The sequence below is a fragment of the Physeter macrocephalus genome, chromosome 7, assembly GCF_002837175.3.
Source record: "Physeter macrocephalus isolate SW-GA chromosome 7, ASM283717v5, whole genome shotgun sequence".
In the NCBI taxonomy this organism is placed as follows: Eukaryota; Metazoa; Chordata; class Mammalia; order Artiodactyla; family Physeteridae; genus Physeter; species Physeter macrocephalus.
In genome coordinates, this window is record NC_041220.1 from 123,691,274 (window position 1) to 123,710,034 (window position 18,761).

Consider the following 18,761-nt stretch of genomic DNA (forward strand, 5'->3'; position numbering starts at 1 on the left):
GGCCTCTCCCGTTGCGGAGCACAGGCTCCGGACGCGCAGGCTCAGCGGCCATGGCTCACGGGCCCAGCCGCTCCGCGGCATGTGGGATCCTCCCAGACCGGGGCGCGAACCCGGTTCCCCTGCATCGGCAGGCGGACGCGCAACCACTGCGCCACCAGGGAAGCCCCACATAACATTTTTAAAGCTAGTAAAATTTCATAAAACCTTAAAAGAACTTATTTTGGTTTTCTTTTATGGAATTCTTACTAGAGTGATCCATCTGATTATCATTTGTACACTTAGGCAGAATAAAATCTTACTGGAACTTTATATGACACAGTCAATTCTGAGCTTCAGTTTTTCCAATTGCTATGCCAGAACTATTTTAAAATGGTACCTGAGCCTAGCGTTGCTTAATATGTTCCTTGGACCTTCCTTGGTAAAAGATAAGTTTATGTTTTCAAGACTATCCTGTGATTTCTGTTTTTAGTTCTGTTTAATATGAATGTTTTAAACTTGCATGATTTTAACAATACAATGTTAAAACCTGAGGGCTTTTGGCTTTACAGATGAAATCAAAATAAATAAAGGAGGAGGAGACTGAGTTTACTTATTCAGATAGCTTTTTATAACTTTCAGAAATTAGACTTGAGATGAGTTACTGTGTTTGAGAAAATTTTTTCATTTAACTTTTGCAAAGACAACATTTAAAACTTCTTTTCAAACTAGAATAGATGGATATTGTAACTGTGAGTATGTTGCAAACCAATTTTGTAACTTTATGTTTTTTTCTTCATTAAACCTAATTTGTGTTGTTTGAATAAATAACTCCTGAAACAATTCCCTAACTCAGAGTGAGGTCAGAAAATATATAGCAAGTTACCTGCTTTTCTCACTATTTTGAAACAAGGTTAGTTTGATTTATAAATGCTGGGTTAAGTGGTTTTATTTAATGTTTGTTGTTCCTCAAAGTAGTCTGGCCCTTCTAAAAGAGCAAGTTATTGATTTTTTTCCCAAGAATTGAAGATACAAGAGTGAGATGATAGTAGTGTTAATAATGAAAATGGGACTTCCCACGTGGCGCAATAGTTAAGAATCCACCTGCCAATGCAGGGGACACGGGTTCGAGCCCTGGTCTGGGAAGATCCCACATGCCATAGAGCAACTAAGCCCTAGTGCGCCACAACTACTGAGCCTGCGCTCTAGAGCCCCCAAGCCACAACTACTGAGCCCCCGAGCCACAACTACTGAAGCCTGTGCACCTAGAGCCCATGCTCTGCAACAAGAAAAGCCACCGCAATGAGAAGCCCGTGCACCACAATGAAGAGTAGCCCCCACTCGCTGCAACTAGAGAAAGCCTGCGCACAGCAACAAAGACCCAACACAACCAAAAATAAATAAATTAATTAATTAATAAAAAAATAATGAAAATGGTGTTCATTTGAAAACAATTAAAATGAGTGATAGTCTAGGCTAGGTTTCTTTCTTCATTGGCATATGAGAGTCAGAGAAAGTAAGAGTAATAAACATTATGAACACTTACTATGTGGCAGACCCCTTTTTCTAAGCTTTATATGCATTAACTCATCTTCACAACAGCCCTGTAAAGTAGATACAGTTATTATTATTACCATTTCATAGATGAAGAAACAGAGGCCAGTCATGTGGCTGATAAATTGTGAAGCTGGGCTTAGCATCCAGTCTGGTTCTGGAGTCCACAAGCTTAATCACCAATCTAAATTGCTGCTACTAAAAGAAAATTCTCCAGAAAAGTGTGACATTGCTCCCAAATAAAAGAAGAAAAGGAAGGGGGGAAAAAAGAACATAGTCAAACCAAATGATTCAAGGTCATTGTGGCTCTGGTTAAACAAGCAAGACACTAATCAGTATTATTGTGAGATTTTAACTTATTTGGCTTATATAGAGAAAAAAGTGAAATAAAGATGACTAAATTTATCACATTAAAATCAAGAAGAAACATATACACCTTGTAAATTTAGTAATTTTTCTTCTCAGTTATTTATTCTACTGACATTATTGTAATGGCAAATGGAGGATGGAAGTCGAAGCAGTTTGAGAGTCACATTAACACGTATATGCATAACTGAATCACTTTGCTGTACACCACAGAACAACTAACATAACACTGTTAATCAACTATACGCCAATATAAAAATAAATAAATGAACTTCCTGAAAAACATGTTTTTGAAATGCTTATTAGACACTGAAGTAGTGATGCCAAGTAAGCTGTGGGGTAAATGTAACTTAAACTGAGAAGAAACGCCTGGGCTGGAGATAAAAATTGAGGGATCCTTATGACATAATGGTATTTAAAGTCATGAAATTGGTCAGTGTTACCTAGGAAGAGGATAGAGAAAGAGAAGGAAATCTCATATTCAGGCAAGAGGAGAAGACAATAAAGGAATGCATGGTGTGAGGGAAGCCAGGATAAGAAAGTGAGAGTAGTCAAGCATGCCTGAGCCTGCTGAGGGTTAGATTATGTGAAAGACATTTCACTGGATTTGGCAGTGTGGAAGTCACTGATAAATGTAGCAAAAGTAGTTTCGGTGGAATGTGGACAGGGAAGCTAGTTTGGGGTGGATGGAAAAATTAAGAGGAAGTGAGCATGAGTAGACTAATATAGAGAGAGGCTTAGTAGGCTGATTCTACCATACTTCTTATAATTATTCTTATCAGACACCCAGCTTTAATCACTGCCCTCCTCAACTCTGTGGAACCATCATTCACATGATGCTATCGTCTTTTCTCTGTATTTGTTTACCTCTTATTTATCCTTCCACCTCATCTTTCCCTTTAAAATCCTATCACTGTATCTTAGGGAATTCACTTTCTATGGTTAAAAGTCCTCAGCCATATTTTTGAATGTCATCTCTACATCCTTACTTTATCTTTGGCTTGACTGGGGACATTACTTGTCTCCCCTCACAGACCGTACAGGCCAGAAATGGGAGCATTATCCTTGTTCACTATTGCTGTTTTCAGGCAATATCCCTGCTCTTCTGAGTTTTCCCAAAGAGTTGGATGGGGTTTTAGTTATCTTAAAAGTAGCAGGGCTCTCAGAGAGTCTTGCATATAATATTCATTGTACTGCATACACCATTTTATATGAGACTTCAGCATCAGCGGATTTTGGTAACCACAGCCCAGGTATACTGAGGTACGACGGTAGTCTTTTCTGTTGCTGATGATGTTCAAGGCTCTTACCTGTATTTGTTTTTTATCTCTGTGTGTCTTTCTTCTGACGCTTGGTCCTTGTAACTTGGATCACGATATTTTAAAACAAGGCACAGAGGTCATATTGAAAATAATTACTAATTTTACAACAGAACTATAAATAAATATGTTTATTTAAGGATTTTCAAGTTATCCTTTCTTATGATTTACCAATATTTGATGTTCAGTTTTGATCCTTATAGTTAAATACATAAATATTGTTATATACACACTGTGTATATAACAGTGAATTTGTATACCCAGATTCACATGAAATAGATGAAGGAGAATAGGCTTGCAGGTGATAGTAATGCTTTTAAGGTATATTTTATATACAATTATTTTTCTTCAATCCAAGAAGACAGCGTAGGAGATGTGTATTGTGAATATAGTTAAGATTTTCTTTTTTTTTTTTTTTTTTTTTTTCGGTACGCGGGCCTCTCACTGCTGTGGCCTCTCCCATTGCGGAGCGCAGGCTCTGGACGCGCAGGCTCAGTAGCCATGGCTCACGGGCCTACCCGCTCAGCAGCATGTGGGATCCTCCCAGACCGGGGCACGAACCCGCGTCCCCCGCATTGGCAGGCGAACTCCCAACCACTGCGCTACCAGGGAAGCCCTAAGATTTTCATTTTAATATAATCTCCTCCTTTTATGTTTATTCTAGGTATTTCTAGAAAAAAATTGTAAGCTAATCACATTCAGTTAGCTCAGTATATTATGTATTCTCCTCTTCTAACAAATTAGTTTATCATAAAGTTATTTATCAGTTCATTCATGGAATATTTAATATATGATTCATTTTGGGAAGATCGGATTCATATATATCTTTTCAGACCTACAATGTAGGAACAACGTACTCATATTTTATAATTGGACAATAACTTTGATTATTATGCCCCTTACAGTTCCAGAAATTTAAGTGATAAATATGGGAAGAGAACCTGGAATATACAGTCACACTAGAAAATGGGTTAGAGTCTCTCAGGATTGCAAAGTCCTGAATAAGATTGTGTTACTTGTCATATCGAACAGTATCAGTGACAACCTAACATTTTGTTTGTTTAATTTAAAGAGATTAACTTTATTCCCAGAATCAGCAGGCTACCCTAAAAGGAATATCAGAATACCTGTTCCGGTCTAGGCTTTTATCTTTCTTTAAGTAATTAGAGATACTTATCATTGGGGGTTAAATTAATAGTGGTAAAATATCTCAGATATTTCAAAGTGGTCAATGATACAACCTAACCATTCTTTAAAAAAATGAGAATTACATGAGCTGGGGAGTTTGAGAAATCTGAGTGACCGATGTTCCCACACCTGGAAATAGGATTGTGTGTGTATGTGTATCTGTACATTTATTTTGTTTTTTTTTTTTAATTAATAAACTTTATTTTTTAGAGCAGTTTTAGGTTCATGGCAAAATTAAGGGGAAGACTGAGAAATTTCCCATATACCCGCTACTGCCACACATGCACAGCCTCCTCCATTATCAGCATCCCTCACCAGAATATGCTTATTACAATTGATGACCCTGCACTGACACATCTTTTTTTTTCCTTTTATTACTTACATTTATTTACATTTAATGTAAATGGTCTAAACATACAGTCATCAACCATGTGGTCCAGGCTCAGATATATCAACTGAGATATATAATTTGTCACCCCAAAACAATTTCAAGATTTTAAGGGTTTTTTTAAATTTTATTTTTTTATTTTTTATTGAAGTATAGTTGATTTACAATGCTGTGTTAGTTTCTAGTGTACCGCAAAGTGATTCAGTTATACATATATATATTATTTTTCATATTCTTTTCCATTATGATTTATTACAGGATATTGAACATCATTCCCTGTGCTATATAGTAGGACATTGTTGTTTATCTATTTTATATATAGTAGTTTGTATCTGCTAATTCCAAACTCCTAATTTATCTCTTCCCCACCCCCTTTTCCCTTTGGTAACCATAGGTTCTTTTTCTATGTCTATGGGTCTGTTTCTGTTCTGTAAATAAGTACATTTGTATCATATTTTAGATTCTACATATAAGTAACATCATATGGTATTTGTCTTTCTCTTCCTGACTTATTTCACTTAGTATGATAATCTCTAGGTCCATCCACGTTGCTACAAATGGCATTATTTCATTCTTCTTATGGCTGAGTAATATTCCATTGCATGTATGTACCACATCTTTATCCATTCCTCTGTCAGTGGACATTTAGGTTGCTCCCATGTCTTGGCTATTGTAAATAGTGCTGCTATGAACATTGTGGTGCATGTATCTTTTCAAATTACGGTTTTCTCCAGATATATGCCCAGGAGTGGGATTGTTGGACCATATGGCTATGAACATTGTGGTGCATGTATCTTTTCAAATTACGGTTTTCTCCAGATATATGCCCAGGAGTGGGATTGTTGGACCATATGGCAACTCTATTTTTAATTTTTGTTTTTGTTTTTTAAACATCTTTATTGGAGTATAATTGCTTTACAATGGTGTGTTAGTTTCTGCTTTATAAAAAAGAGAATCAGCTATACATATACATATATCCTCATATCTCCTCCCTCTTGCGTCTCACTTCCACCCTCCCTATCCCACCCCTCTAGGTGATCACAAACCACCGAGCTGATCTCCCTGTGCTATGCGGCTGCTTCCCACTAGCTATCAGTTTTACATTTGGTAGTGTATATATGTACATGCTACTCTCTCACTTTGTCCCAGCTTCCCCTTCCCCATGCCCATGTCCTCAAGTCCATTCTCTAGTAGTCCTGTGTCTTTATTCCCGTCCTGCCCCTAGGTTCTTCATGGCCATTTTTTTTGTTGTTTTTAGATTCCATATATGTGTGTTAGCATACGGTATTTGTTTTTCTCTTTCTGACTTACCTCACTCTGTATGACAGACTCCAGGTCCATCCACCTCACTACAAATAACTCAATTTCGTTTCTTTTTATTTCTTCCATGTCCTGGCTATTGTAAATAGAGCTGCAAAGAACATTGTGGTACATGAATCTTTTTGAATTGTGGTTTTCTCAGGGTATATGCCCAGTAGTGGTATTGCTGGGTTGTATGGTAGTTCTATTTTTAGTTTTTTAAGGAACCTCCATACTGTTCTCCATAGTGGCTGTATCAATTTACATTCCCACCAACAGTGCAAGAGGGTTCCCTTTTCTCCACACCCTCTCCAGCATTTATTGTTTGTAGATTTTTTGTTGATGGCCATTCTGACCGGTGTGAGGTGATACCTCATTGTACTTTTGATCTGCATTTCTCTAATAATTAGTGATGTTGAGCATCTTTTCATGTGCCTGTTGGTCATCTGTATGTCTTCTTTGGAGAAATGTCTATTTAGGTACATTGACACATCTTTATCATCCAGAGTTCATACTTCACATTAGGGTTCATTCTTGGTATTACACATTCTGTGGGTTTGGATGAATGTATAATGACATGTATCCACCCTTGTAGTATCATACAGAGTATTTTCACTGCTCTAAAAATCCTCTGTGCTCTGCCTCCCCACAACATGGCAACCACTGTTCTTTTTACTGTCTCCATAGTTTTGCCTTTTCCAGAATTCGAATAGTTGGAATCATCCAGTGTATAGGTAGCCCATTCAGACCGGCTTATTTCACTTAGTATATGTTTAGGCTTCCTTCAGGTGTTTTCATGGGTTGATAACTCATTTTTAACACTGAGTAATATTCCATTGTCTATTTATACCACAGTGTATTTATCCATTCACCTTCTAAAGCAGTGGTCCCCACCTTTTTGGCACCAGGGACCAGTTTCATGGAAGACAATTTTTCCACGGATGGGGGGCGTGGGGATTGTTCAGGCAGTAACGCGGACGATGGGGAGCGGCAGATTAAGCTTTGCTCGCTCGCCTGCTGCTCAGCTCCTTGCTGTGCGGCCCGGGGATTGGGGACCCCTGTTCTGAAGGACATCTTGAGTACTTCCAAGTTTTGGCGGTTGCAAATAAAGTTGCTAAAAGCTTCCATCTTCAGGTTTTCATGTGGACAGAGATGTCAACATTTGAGTAAATAGCAAGGATTGTGATTACTGGATTGTGTGGTAAGAGTATGTTTAGTTTTGTATGAAACTGCCAGACTGTCTTCCAAAGTGGCTGTACCATTTTGCATCCTCACTAGCAGTGTATGAATTTGTGTTGCTCTGCATCCTCTCCAGCATTTGCTCTTGTCAGTGTTTTAGATTTTGGCCATCCTAATAGGTGTATAGTGGTATCTCATTGTTTTAATTCTCAATTTCCTAATGACACATGATGTTGAACACCTTTTCATATGCTTACTTGCCATTGGTATATCTTCTTTAGTGACGTGTCTGTTAAGACCTTTTGCCCATTTAAAAAAATCAGATTATTCATTTTCTTATTGTTGAGTTTTAAGAATTTGTAAATGTTGGATGACAGTCCTTTATCAGATATGCCTTTTGCAAATATTTTCTCCCAGTCTGTGGCTTGTCTTCCCCTTCTCTTGACATTGTCTTTTGCAGAGCAGAAGTTTTTAATTGTAATGAAGTCCAGCTTATCAATTATTTCTTTCATGGATTGTACTTTGGTGTTGTACTTAAAATGTCTTCACCATACCTGTCACCTAGATGGTCTTCTGTGTTATCTTCTGGGAGTTCTGTAGTTTTGCATTTTACATTTAGATGTGTGATCCATTTGAATTAATGTTTGTGAAGGGTGTAAAGTCTGTGTCTAGATTCATTTTTTTTTTCCATGTGGTTGTCCAATTATTCCAGCACCATTTGTTGAAAAGACTGTGCTTGCTCCACTGTATTGCCTTTGCTCCTTTGTCAAAGATTAATTGACTATGTTTGTGTAGGTCTATTTTTAGCTCTCTATTCTGTTTCAGAGAGCTATTTGTTTATTCTTTTACCAATATCATACTGTCTTGATCACTGCAGCTTTATAGTAAGTTTCGAAGTCAGGTAGTGTCAGTCCTCTGACTTGCTTTTCTTTACTTAAAAGTCTCTTCCTAGTTGCTCCAGTACCTCTATAACTACTTTATTTCAGTGGGTTCATGCTTGTCTATTTTTTAATCCTTCCTGCTCTTATGAAGCCTGTCCTGACCACCTTATGAGTCACTTCCCTTTCTTTGTTTATTTAATAATTTATATTGAAATTTGTAGCTAATCGTCTTTTTTTTTTTTAATTTACATGTGGCAAGCTTCTTCCCTGAGCACCTCTCACTCTCATCAGAAAGAAGTGTCATTGAAAGTAAGGAAAATCAAGTCTTCACAATAATTGCCTCAACTTCCCATGTGTTACCCTTGCTTGCACTGTCACACTTTCCCATCCATTTCATAACACCTTACCTCTTGTCTCTGCATGTCCCTTGATTGAATGTTCTCCTTTCTCCCAGCCCTTGAATTGGCTAATTCCTACTCAAGACTAAGCTCAGACCTAATTTCTCCTTCTATCTCCAAGCAGGCAGAGGTCTCCCTGAACTGCGCTCCAGCTTTATTCATTTCTGTCATATTTCATTTACCATACTGAGTTTAACTGCTGTAATAGATTTCTTAGTTTTCTGAGGAAGAGGACAGTTTCTTATTAATTTTGATACCCACGAACAACTATCCCAGTGGCCAATACATAGCAGTTGCTCCATAATGTATGTATGTTGAATTCCTGATTAAAACTAGAGCTACTGGAAATTGGCTGCATCTGGGTGATTCTCTGAATGTCTAATTGTCCCTTAGGTTACTTTCTGGTACTAAAAAAAGATAGAGAAGTAGCCTGAGCTTTCAGTCGCAAACCTGGAGCTTTAGTATAACCTGTCTTATATCTACCAAGTAAGCACTGTAAGATGGGACATTTCTTTGTTTCTTTTACTTATTTGGTTATGTCTTAACAATTCATTTTCAATTCCTGAGTAGCTTAGAGAAAGTAATTTGAAGGGACCAAAATTTTCCATTGATTTTTATACTTTTTACTACATTTTAACTAAAGAGATTTTTCTGGCATTGAAATAATTATATAATTACAAAGCAGAGAGCAAAGTAAAGCAATATTTATTTTGACCACCTGCTATGCCCCAGGCTCTGAGCCTGGCACTCTGGTTTCACTGTCTCATTAAATTCTCACCATAGCTCTAAGAGAGAGGTACGATTATCACCATTTTAAGATTTAAAATAAAAACAAAACAAATAACTGAAGCACAACTGTGATACTCTTATTGTGAGTGCTGTCTCCCTTCTTAAAGGAATGTGACCAATGGCAGTTATATGTTTTGTCAATATGGAATTATTTTAGAACAATGCAGTGATCTTTTATTTTGGATTTTAGTCATTTTGATAATGGAATTTATTAAAATCTAAACAGTGCCGAAAGTAGCAGCAGTTTCCTCAATTGTAAATTAAGTGGCTTCAGTAGATCCCCTCTGAGGACTTTTCCTACTCAAATATTTTGTGATTTAAAAATTTTCAGTTTTGTTTGCATTTTGTTATAGTTAATTAACAGAGTTAATGACAAGTGGGTAGAAAAAAATCAGGCGAAGAATATAGGAATTACCACAGTTTACAAACTGGAAAATCAGTCCTTTAGTAGACAATGAACTGTGTAATTTTTTTATGAAGTTATTTCCATTCCTTTGATATTTACATATATTTTAATGGCTCTTTGCTTTTATATTTCTGAGCAGTTTCAATCATATGAAACTTCAGAGATTTTTTCAAAGAAGTATTACAAGTTCTTTTAGTAAGTTCTATGAAAAACTGCATTCAAAACTAGAATTATGAAATTTAATATTAAATCTCTAAAGATACATTTTTCAGCAGATGGGAGAATACTTAAGCTATTAAACCTAATTGATAAATCACCATCTAGGGTAATGAGACTTTAATGTTCTCTTCAATTTTTCCATTAACTTAAAGTATCCAGGGCTTCAGATAAGTTATTTTGGTACAATCACTGTAGGACAAATATGACTCTGTTGCATGGAAAAGTTACTCCTTAAATGGATGTTTTCCCTTCTGTATTGAGATCTCTAATTCCTTTTACATACTTCCATAATCTAACATATCAAAGAATATAACTATTCTAAAACTTTTTTATTATGATTATTGATATAGGAAAATATGTATCAGAGATTATGGTAATATTAAAAATGAAGAAGAAATAAAAGTTTGCTTTTTTTAAGGTAACAGTATTATAACTACCAAGAATCAGAGCCCATCATTAATTCTATAAGCTACTGAATCATTTATGTCATGATCCAGATATGATAATGGCCTGGTATATCTTGATGGAAAAATTGGAAATTTGAATTGTAAACGTGGAAGTCAAAGTTCCCAGAAGTGATGTGTCTGAATGTTTAGTTCCACATAATGCTCCAAGAAGATAAATTTGAGAAATGCATTCTTAGAGATTCAGCATATACGTTATATATGTCTTGCAGTTATGCAAGCTGTTTAATCTAGTTTAATACAATACTTTACTAACTTGATATTGAAACAATTATTTTCATAATTAAAATATTAGTTGATTTTGAAAATTGTTCTACTAAACTCACTCGGAGAAATATTGCAGTATGTCAATAATCCGAACTTTTATCATGACATATTTTCCACTTTACTCCTAAGGATTTGTAAATATTTTGATCAAATAGTTGAACATACCTTTAAAAGGTGAACAAGTAGATATTTCTAGATTTTTAAATTTCCAAATCACATAGTATGATTGGTTTCTAAAAATAAAGCCAGAAGATTGAACATAATATTTTGGAGGATAATTTGACAATAGATGGACTAGGTAATCTGAAAATCCTTCCAATAAAAATACCAAAATATAAAGTAAAATAAGATAAATATATTTTAAAGCATAGCCAAAATTGCAATAAAGTAAGGAAAATCCTCTTGGGTCACAGATAAAGGTGGCACATGAAGCAGGCTTTGTTGGGTCGAGGTTGTGGATGAGTGAACCCTAGGAGAAAAATCTGTGAGCTGATTTTGTTGGAGCCCTGGAAAAGCAGAGCTAAGGAAGAAGTAGGCGGGTAGTTTGGGTTTTAATGGTGATCCAGCTACAGGGTCTTCTGATGATGGGCACATGGAATCCTGCTCTGTATATTGGAGGTCTACACTTCAGTGAAATGGTGGCTGAGAAAAACCTGCTTACTTGGACAATGCGATGATAGGAAGCTTGTTGGGATAGGCCTAGACTCTGTATGGAAATAATCTGATCCCCTGAGGATTTGAAAACATGGATAAGCACTCACACAAGTTTGGGTTTTAACTATGAACTACCTGTGAGGTCAAGGAAACCCCAAGGTAACAAATTAAATAATAAGTGGTCTCTACTTCACACCTACTAGGATGGCTATAAAATCAATAAAACAGAAAGTATCAAGTGTTAGCCAGGATGTGGAGAAACTGGAACCCTCATGCATTGTGGTGGGAATGTAAAATGATGGAGCTGCTAGGGTAAACAGTTTGGTGGTCCCTCAGAAAGTTAAACACAGAACTACCATATGACCCAGCAATTCCATTCCTAGGTACATGTCTAAACAAATTGAAAGGAAGGACTTAAACAAATATTTGTACACCAGTTTTTATAACAGCATTATCCAAAACAGCTGAAAGGTAGAAACACCCTAAGTGTCTATCAACAGACAGATGGATAAACAAAATGTGGTATATACATACAATGGACTGTTATTCAGCCATGAAAAGGAATGAAATCTTGATATATGCTACAACGTGGATAGATGCTGAAAACATTATTTTAAGTGAAATAAGCCAGATAGAGAAGGAGAAATATTATATGATTCCACTTATATGAGGTACCTAGAATAGGCAAATTCATAGATACAGAAAATAGAATAGAGGTTACTAAGGGCTGGTGGGAGGGAAAATGGGGTTGTTACTGTTTGATGGTTACAGAGTTTTTGTTGAGGATGATGAAAAAGTTTTGGTTATAGATAGTGGTGATGGTTACACAGTACCTAGAATAGGCAAATTCATAGATACAGAAAATAGAATAGAGGTTACCTGGGATTGTGGGGAGGGAGAAATGGAAAGTTATTGTTTAATGGATACAGAATTTATGCTGGAGATGAAGAAAAAGTTTGGGGCATGAAAGTGGTTCACACAACACTGTGAATGTATTTAATGCCACTGAACTGTATATTTACAAATGTTTAAAATGATAAATATTTTGTTATGTATATGTTACCAAAAATTTAAAAAAAAAGTGTTTGAGACTGGTGGTCAACCTTGAAGCACTTGAAGGGAGCATATACAAAACATCTTTGTAGGGACCTCCTCCCTCATTTTGAGCTGTGCAGGTATTAGGTCTCAAAGAAGATATACCCACAATTTAAACTGCAGAACACGTGAGGAAATGTTTACTCTATGAGCTAGAATCAACAGATAAGAAAACATCAAGATTATATCCCCAAGAATTTCAGCCAACACAACTAATCCTCAAATGTAATAAAAGAAATAAGAAGACAATGGAATAATACCTTCAGAATGCTAAGAGAATACAACTATAATCTGGAATTCTACCTCAGTTAAGTTTTCACACAAGTGTCAAGATAAAATGAAGTTACTGTCATCGATAAGTTCTGAGGCCTTCAAATTGTTAAAAAGTGTTTTTGCATTTTTACAAATCTCTTTATTGTCTGACTTTACTGTCTGGCTGGATTTACACATCTGCTTCTGCATTCAGTCTCGAGCAATATCACACACTATCTAGCCTCTGGAAAACTGCAGTACACGCATGAAAGAATGACAATGACAAAAACAAATAATGTCTTAGTAATAATTAAAAAGAGTTTCTCATTATGGTACTAATATAAAAACAAACACATAGACCAATGGAACAGAATCGAGAGCCCAATAAATAAACCCACACATACAGGGTCAATTAATATTTAACAAGGCAGCCAAAAATACTCAATGGGGAAAGGATAGTCTCTTCAATAAATGGTGGTGGAAAAACTGGATATTCACATGCAAAAGAATGAAATTGGACCCCTGTCTTAATGGCATTCACAAAAATTGACTCAAAATGGATTAAGGACTTAAATATAAGACCTGGAACTATAAAAATCCTAGAGGAAAACATAGGGAAAAAGCTGCTTGGTGTTGGTCTCGGCAATGGATTGTTTTGCATATGACACCAAAAGCACAAGCAACAAAAGTAAAAATCAACAATTGGGACTACAGCAAATGAAAAACTTTCTGCACTACAAAAGAAAATGTAAAGGCAACCTGCAGAATGGTGGAAAATATTTGCAAACCGTACATCGGATAAGGGATTAATATCTAAAACATATAAGGAACTCATACAACTCAATAGCAAGACACAAAACAAAACAAAAAAACAATCTGATTAAAAAATGGATAGAGGGCTTCCCTGCTGGTGCAGTGGTTGGGAGTCCGCCTGCCGATGCAGGGGACGCGGGTTCGTGTCCCGGTCCGGGAAGATCCCACATGCTGCGGAGCGGCTGGGCCCGTGGGCCGTGGCTGCTGGGCCTGCGCGTCCAGGGCCTGTGCTCCACGGCGGGAGAGGCCATGGCGGTGAGAGGCCCGTGTACCGCAAAAAAAAAAAAAAAAAAAGGGCAGAGAACCTGAACAGATATTTTTCCAAAGACATACAAATGGCCAAGTACATGAAAAAATGCTCAACATCATTAATCATCAGGGAAATGCAAATCAAAACCACAATGAGATGTCACCTCACACCTATTAGAATGGGTGTTATCAAAAAGACAAGAGGTAATACATTTGGTGAGGATATGGAGAAGAGGGAATCCTTGTGCACTGTTGGTGGAAATGTAAATTGGTCTAACCATTATAGAAAGCCTCCACTATGGAGGTTCCTCAAAAATAAAAATAAAAAAAAAAAGGAACTACACATGATCCAGCAATTTCACCTCTGGGTATTTATGCAAAGGAAATGAAAGCACTATCTCAGATATCTGCACTCCTGTGTTTATTGCAGCATTATTCACAATTATTCCAAGACATGGAAACAACCTAAATGTCCATAAATGGATGAATGGTTAAATAAAATGTGGTATATGTATTCAATGGAATATTATTTGGCCATTAAAAAGGAGCTCTTACCATGTGTGACCATGTGGGTGAAACTTGAGGGCATTATGCTAAGTGAAATAATTCAGACAAAGACAAATACTGCATGATATCACTTATATGTAGCATCTAAAAAAGCTAAACTCATAGAAACAGAGCATAGAGTGGTGGTTGCCAAGGGCTGGGAGTTGGGGGAAATGAGAAAATGTTGGTCAAAGAGTGTGAACTTCCTGTTATAAGATGAGTAAATTCTGGGGCTCTAATGTACAGCATGGTGACTGTGGTTTCCAGTACTGTATTGTATACTTGGAAGTTGCTAAGAGAGCATCTCTTAAATGTTCTTATCCCGCCCCCCACCACCACAGGGTGGGAATTATGTGAGGTGGAGTATGTGTTAATTAACCTTATTGTGATAAACATTTTGTAATACATGTTATCCAACCATCACATTGTACTCCTTAAAATTACCCAATGTTATATGTCAGTTATATCTCAATAAAGTTGGGAAAAATAACTTAAAAGAATTTTGATTTCACCTGCCTTACTGTTATGGACTGAATGTTTGTCTCCCCAAAATTTATATGTTGAAATTCTAACCCAGTGTGATGGTATTAAGAGTTTTTAACCCTGAGAGGTGATTAGATCATGAGCATGGAGCTCTCATGAATGGGATTAGTGATCTTATAAAGGAGACCCCAGAAAGTTCTATGCCATGTAGGACACAACAAGAAAATATCCATTTATGAACCAGGAAGTGGGCTCTCACCAGATACCAAATCTTTTGGCACCTTGATCTTGGACTTCCCAGACTCCACAGCTGTGGGAAATAAATGTTTGCTGTTAAAGCCACCCAGCCTTTGATATCTTTGCTATAGCCACCCAAAAGGACTAAGATACCCACCACCACCAGAGGTTCTTGGGGACCCTCAAGGGTTCAGACCGCAAACTGAAAATCATACTTTGAGAATGAGATTATATGATTGGATTAAAAATACAGCTATGTGCTGTTCTTAAGAAAAATATCTAAAACATAAAAGTTGAAAGCACAAGGGTGACAAAAGATAGACCAAGAAACACGCATGTGCGTTAGAATCAGTCTGGGTAGGCTTTAAGGCAAAACTCATTACTGAAGATAAAGAGGATAACAATATTATGATTAATATTCAGGGACATCTACTAATCCTAAATGTATAATGTACCTAATAAAATGGCCCCTAAATATATAAAGACAAATTTGACAAATTCATAGTCATAGAGAAATAGGTTACCACATAGTGGAATATGTTAACATGTATCTCTGTGTAATTACTAGGTTCTCAGACAGGTGAACAACAAAATAAACAAGCTTGTTCTAATTGACCTAGGGATATGCTGGCACTCTTAGTAATGCCAGATATTTCATAAAGTGTGTGAATTTAACCTCCATAATGCTGAAGGTTAAAACTGTAGCTCTCACAACCTTATGTTCCCACTGAGATGCTTCCTAATAAAGATAGAGTTAATTTGGGGGGAAGTAATTTAGGCACTGTAGGATTCTTAACACTTTTGAGCTACTGAGACATGTTATTGCACTCCTTAGGAAATATTGCTTGGGTGACTGCTGTAAAGTTGCTATGCTTATTCAAAATAAGTGTAGCTTGCTTCTAATAAGGAATAGTGAGGAACCTTCTTCATGTTCAAGAACATGGAAGTAACGAAATAAGATTGCCTCTCAGAGATAAATTATTAAATCAATTCATATTGGATCAGAAAAGAGATATTCAAGAATTCACTTTTTTTTAACATCTTTATTGGAGTATAATTGCTTTACAATGGTGTGTTAGTTTCTGCTTTATAACAAAGTGAATCAGCCATACATACACATATATCCCCATATCTCCTCCCTCCTTCCCCCTCCCCGTGTCCTCAAGTGCATTCTCTACGTCTGCGTCTTTATTCCTGTCCTGCCTCTAGGTTCTTCAGAACCATTTGTTTTTTTTTTTAGATTCCATATATGTGTGTTAGCATACGGTATTTGTTTTGATCTTTCTGACTTAACTTCACTCTGTATGACAGATTCTAGGTCCATCCACCTCACTACAAATAACTCAATTTCATTTCTTTTTATGGCTGAGTAATAAGAATTCACTTTAAATGAATCAGATAATTCATTGTTTTAAATGTTAGCATTGTTTTAAATGTTTTACTCACATAATCCCCTGTTAGGCTTACCCATAACCTTTTTGAAAATTTTAATACATTGAAGAAAGGACTATCATATAAAAGAATATTATAGCCCTTTTAGGAAAGGAAAGTTCAGAAGTAATTTTCCCCAGTGTGTCCCTAGCACTAACTAGGAAAAGCTTGCCTTGGCTAATGAATGTGATGGTGTGGCCCTTTCCTACATACCTAGTGGGATAGCTTGGTAACTCTGGACATCCAGAGGAGACAATTAACTTACTTTGCTCTGATTCTTTGCTTTTTCAAGTGACATTCTGCATACGACTTGGCTTCCTGGGCATTTTCACCTATAGGTATATTCACCTATAATTTACTGATAAGTGAACACAAGTCGTAATTGTTCTCTGTAAAATGAAAGTAACATCCTTTAAAAAAAAAATACCAGTTTTTTCTGCATTTGGTTACCGTGAATCAATTCTCCAGAGTCTGATTCCCTTGCATGTACCAGAAATCAAAATCCCAGACATCCAAAGCTGAACTGGAATGAAATGGTGGCCCTGAGGTCCTCCTGACTCCATGGGCCTGTTGGGAAGCCAGCAGGTCTCTCCTGCGAGATAAGTGACCTCACTGCCACATGTTCCATCCTCACTGCAACACTTATTACCCCAAGTGTGGGCATGCTCTGGCTCATCCTGTGTTTGGTCATTAGATGAGAATAAATCAGTAGCTTGGCCCTACTGTTTTTCATAGATTTGACCACAAATACATTGGACTCCTAGTACACCATTAGGACGGCAGAGTATTAAGGTGAAATAAGAATTCCCAGACTTCCAACATTTTATAGTGTAGAGATGAGTAAACAAGTAAGCAATAGTACAAGACTGTTATAAGTGACGTTTCTACAGGGGATACAGAAAATGGTGTTCAGAGGAAATAGAAATCACCTCTGCTTGAGGGGAAAGACTTAATGGAGGAAGTAGTATGTAAAACAACCTTGAAGAGTTGTGACTGCTAGAGCAGTATTTTCAAATCTATTTAAAAATTCTTTCTCCTCCCTAACACATATGCTTACACCCCCTTGGTGGCTTCCTACTGTTCAGGAACAAAGGCTAAAATACTTAGTATGCCTGTTTCTTTTCTCCAGCTTTATCTTGTGCTGTGCTCTCTGCTCTCTAGTACTCTGGCCCTCTTTTGGCGCCTGTGTAACGCCATGCTCCCTCCTGCTATAACGACTTTGCACACGCCACTCCCCCTGCCTGAAACCCATCCACCCGCCATCTCATCTGTGTTTCCTAGTTTGCTCTTACAAAGTCTCTTGATGTCAGTTAAAAATTTATCTAATCAGACAAAGTCTGCTTGTTACGTTGGAGGTCCACTTGTTAAATGTCATGTACCACTTCACTTTTATTCCCAATGCGTGTGCTGTGCTGTTTCACAGTTCTAATTAAACATGTTCCTGTGTGATTATTTGATTTGTCTGAACTCAGATACTCCAGACTGTAAACTCAAAAAGAGATGAGACCTTATCTGCTTTTTTTTTTGCATTGGATGCTTACCACCCTGAATACAGTCACCCATCACCTGACCCATGGCTGCTATACAATAAATATTTATTGAATGAATGAGAAATGCAGAAAAGAAGTTATTTCAGATCGTGGGCAAAGTGCAGACCAAAACACAGAGGTGAAAAGAGCTGCCCAAGCTCAAGGCCGTAGGAAATTATGTTTTAATGGCAGAGAATTATTACTGAACTGCAGGATATACGGAGAGGAGTTAATCCCTCAGGAAAGGACAAATCCTCACTAAAAACACTCCTTGCTACTGACCAGATTCTTGACAACAAGAATGGGTTGTTGTTTATCAAGTGGTAGAAAAGTGTGACAGAAGTTGAATCATTTAGAGAAACAATTAGTAACGTTTCAGAAATATTTGTTAATTGATTGTATGAAATCCATCAAGATCAAGTACCAATGCAGAACCAAAGCCTTGACAGAAAGGAACAAAGCACCTTATCCAAGCATGCAATGACTTTGTTAGTTTTCAGAAAGAACTGTGGTCTTAGAGCAAGCCACGTGTAGATATAGTTTCCTTTATTAAAAATTGTATTAGTGTAAAATTTACATACAATGAACTGCACAGATCTTAAGTGTATAATTTGAAGAGTTTTGATAAATTCACATAAATCTGACCCACATCATTTTCAAGGTAACAGAAGTTTTCCTTCCTCCCAGACAATTTCTTCTCCCTTCCCAGTCAATTCCCTTTCCCACAGGAAACTACTGCTGTGAACTAAACCCATAAAGTAGTTTTGCCTGTTCTGGAT